Source organism: Diadema antillarum, unplaced genomic scaffold (genome assembly GCF_040938485.1).
Source record: "Diadema antillarum isolate AM-2024a unplaced genomic scaffold, OU_Dant_1.0 seq00000994_RagTag, whole genome shotgun sequence".
Classification (NCBI taxonomy): domain Eukaryota; kingdom Metazoa; phylum Echinodermata; class Echinoidea; order Diadematoida; family Diadematidae; genus Diadema; species Diadema antillarum.
In genome coordinates this window covers 364,990-369,473 of record NW_027271832.1, presented here as the reverse complement: position 1 = coordinate 369,473, position 4,484 = coordinate 364,990, and positions in this window count along the sequence as shown.

The window sequence follows — 4,484 nt, the reverse complement described above, 5'->3', positions numbered from 1 at the left end:
ACCATCGAGGGACTTCAAAGATGATGTGGATTTGTTATCTGTTTCTTCAGGTGATGATGCAGTCATGTCATTCATAGAATGTTTCACTTCCAGTGTTTGTAGTTAAAGTCAAGTGTGGCATCTTTGTTTCCCACTAATCAAATTCTAAAATTGAATGACAACCCTGCAGCAATGGAATCTAGTATGCATATTTTGCTCCCACCCAAATCTGCCTGAATTTGGCACACCACAAAAGTGAAAGTATTATCTGCAACAATTTTTGTGGACAGTGTAACTTAACCATTTGAGGTGCTGTAATGAAACTTTGCATATGTATGTATGAGTGGACGAAGTTGTGTCTATCAATGTTTGAGTGCACATGCTCAAGGTCAGTGGTCAAAAGTCAAGGTCAAAATCTCAAATGTTCACTTTTCTCCCCATATCTATGCACTGCCTTAAAGGACAAGTTCACCGTCATATAAATGTGGATTGAGTGAAGGCAACAATGTTAGTAGAACACATCAGTGAAAGCTTGGGGAAAATCCGACAATCTGTTCAAAAGTTATGAATTTTTAAAATATCTGTGCAATCACTGCTGGAGGAGAAGACTACTACAGTGTATGATGTCACATGCGTACAACGATATAAGAAAAATAAAAAGAGAATTTCACAAAACTTGATTTTTTTAATAAAGTGCACATTTCCTCAACTTGCTACTGACTTATGTTAGGGGTAATATTATTCCCCCTGTTCAAGGTCAAGTGAAAATGCAAAAATTTCACTTCTTGCTCCATATCTCAGAAATGGCTCAAGGCATCTTCATGAAACTTACAACATGTATGTACTCATGTACTCTGTCTGACAATGATTTTCATGGGAATTTTGGGCATGGAGTCAAAGGTCAATGGTTAAAATGCTCAAAGGGTACTATTTAATGCTGACATTGCACCTTTTCTCCATATGTCACAACTTTTCCCATATTTCGAAAATAGTATTGTCATGAAAATGGATGTTATCTGTTGGTGATTATTCAGAGAATTGTTGGACATGGGGTCAATGGTCAAAGGTCAAGGGAAAATTATCAAAATCTTGAATACATGTACCTGCTCTCTTAAACAATGTAGCCACCCATCCAAATGAAACCTCGTTCAAAGAAAGTAAACACTCAACAACACATTTGTGACAAATATGTCATTTCAGTTTTTTTGCCAGTTATGTGAAACTGTTGTCTGGCATTGCCAAGACTTACTCCAGACCTATTGGGGAACCAAGCATTATTGCAGAGGCATACCAGTCACAATAGCATCATTTCTTGTCATTTTTTTTTATTTTGAATAATGTGCAGGTATATTTGCACCAATATGCATCCGAGCAAGTGTTTACTGTCAAGGTAAAATACTGTAAAACATGATATTTTCGCGAATTGGAACCGATGGCCTTTTTCGTGGCATGAAATTTTTCGCAAGTTGCCTCTAACATTTAATGTGTATAGTGTCGACAACAACTTTCATGGGAATTTTGATTTCGCAAATCTTGGCTCTCACGAAATTCGCGAAATTAAAATGCACATGAACATTCCTCGTTTTACAGAATGTCAAGCTTCACATGAAGTCTGCCTGGTAGAGGCTTTTGTTATGGGTAACAAAGTGTTCCTTTCATTTCTCATTGTCTTTTAGTGAGTGAGTGTGATGTCTTCCAGTTGGATTCAGTTTATATTCGATACAAGATTCTAAAGCAATACACCTAATTTTTCCTGATTGACATGATTGATGTGGTATGTTTGCTGACATACTTCTAATTTTATGATTAACAGAGTGTATAAGTGTGACTCACTGCATGATTGCCTCGTTCCGGTCACAAAACTATTGCAAAGCTGAAAGCCTTGAGAATTGGAAACAAAATGAGAAATCAGAATATCTGTGGGTTTTTTTTTGTTGTAAATTTATCGTGCATTTATGATGACATATCACATTTTGTCTTGAGATTCCCACATTAGTTTGTATTTAGGATTCATGTCCTTAAGAAAAGCAACATATGTTCAGTTGTGTGTCTTGGATGCATACTTATGGAGGTAGTATGACTGTTGATTGTAGTCATTTGTTCATGTTTTTCTCATGAACAGAATATCGTCTTGTGTAAGAAAATGGCAGTTTCATCTTTGTATTCCTGTAGGGCTGACTTTATAAGATTTACTGGAATTGTCTGCTTATGGTGGCTTGTAAATCATTTATTGTTTCAAGGAAAGAAGAAAATGTATTGTAAATAAAACTAACTCTGAATACATTGATTTTATGTGCATTGTGATAATTTGTGTCTGTTTGTATGTGTATGTTAATGTCTGTATCTGTGTCTGTGTGTGTGTTAATAGCACTCTTAGACATACCATGTATATAGGTTTCTAAGGAAAAGCAAGCCCTTCCAAATAGACCTGTGATAATGAAATACATGTGTTTCTTTCTTACTTGTATTTCTTTATCTCATCTTAATCCTGTCATCTTTGCCTGTGCCTTGAGCATTTAAAATTTGGCACAATGTAAATTGCAACTACAGTTGTATTATTATTTTGAGAGTGTCTTTGATTGCTAATACAGGGGAGACTCAATATAACGAACACTGTATAACGAGATATTGGTTATTACAAGGAAACTTTCGTGGTCCCAAATATCCTTCCACACAAGTCTATGTAAAACACTAATAGTACTCTTATAGTGAGATCGGCTTTATGAAATAACTGCTATAATGAGATCAAATATGTGATTTCCAAACAAAAAAACCCCATAGTTCGTCAAACCTGTTATAGCGAGGTAAAGTGAAATCTCTTTGGATAAAGCTTTACTTTTACTTCACACCTAGCACTGCATGCTATATGCGTATGTGCCCACATATTGTATTCATACATGCAGAGAGTGTGCTAGGAGTATGTACGGCCCTATGCACATTATATATGGCATCATGACATACGATGCATCATGCGTTACCCTGGGGTACCATGTTGTGTAGCACCACCTTGCGTCCACTTGAGGACAGCTGCAGAGAAATGCATGCACTGTGTGTGCGTGTACATAGTTATTCCCGTGCCACTGCATGTTATACAAATGTACTATGCATGCATGGTACGCTGTGCTAGCAATAACGTGTGCCGCAATGCAGTGCAGTGGCTAGTGCGCGCTAGCTCCAGCTAGCTATGGAAAAAAAAATCACGACAAATAATTTCCCACTTTTTGCAACCCAGGGTATAACCTTGAAAAAAGAATAATTCAACAAAATGGGTGATTTTTATTTGGTACCCCAGGGTACCATTTATGTCATCATATAGCAGGTGTGAGGCAATCTTCTGATGCTGTGATTGGCTCTCTGCTAGGGAATTCCCCATCTTCACACACTCAGGAATAAATTCAAAATGTGTCACTTGTCACACACAGCATTATGCAGAACATGCACAAGCTTTCCACACACAATTACATTCTTGCCATAACCACATACCAATCCACAGATGATCATGACGCGATTGCACGCAAACTACCGGGTATGCATTTACAAATTCAAACATCCAGTTTAACAAACACATTCTTGATATTGTATTTCATTGGCGAAACACAACTTCTTACACATAAAGGTGAGTGATTCCCTCACACACATTGCCAGGTTATCAGTCTTAATTGAAACGTCATATGTAGTCCCACATGCGCAAATTAATGTCTAGGTTATGCTTTTTTTCATGCCTATTGATATATTGAGATTTCGACTATAACTAGGAAAACGACTCGGTCCTAACCTTCTCTTTATATCGACTTTCCCCTGTATCATATAAATGTTAAGATTGTATTGCAGGACATGGTTACCCCAACCTGACACTATGTAAATTGATGTACATGCTTACTATATCATCAAAACATTTGAGGCAAAAGTAAGTTTTTCGCAAATCACTTTGTTGTTACTCTAGTCGCACTTGGACTGGGTAATCCTAATTGCAATGTCATCATGAGCAACAAATTGATAAAGTGACAGTCTAGTTTAACATTCGATGCCTGTCGCATCCTAAAATACTAGTAACTAAATTTTCAAAAAAGGGGTACATCGTCAAAGTACAAATACACCAGGGGACTAGTCGCTCTTGCTCCATCCTGTAGTAAATTAACAACATGCACCTAAAAAGGGGGGAAGAAGGGGAGGGAGAGAGAAAACGAAAGGAAGAAACTTGAAGGTCTCTGTCTCGTGATTGGTCAAAAGTTTTTGAACATCTAGTCACGAGAGCATTATTGCAGACGGGATTGGCTGTTTGACATGAGCAGGAACAAGTGTGTACCAAAGCCTGAGCTACGCACGTACGGTACATGTGTGCTATTTCACCGAGCCCAGCATGCAGAACCCAGCAGCACAAGCGGGCGCGAACCTGCGATGAATCACACAGGAGCGCGTGGCTGCTGTTCGGATCGGACGGAGACGGGGCAACGCTGCTAACGCAAGCGCTTCGTAATCTCGATCTTTGGCTGTTTACTGTCAAG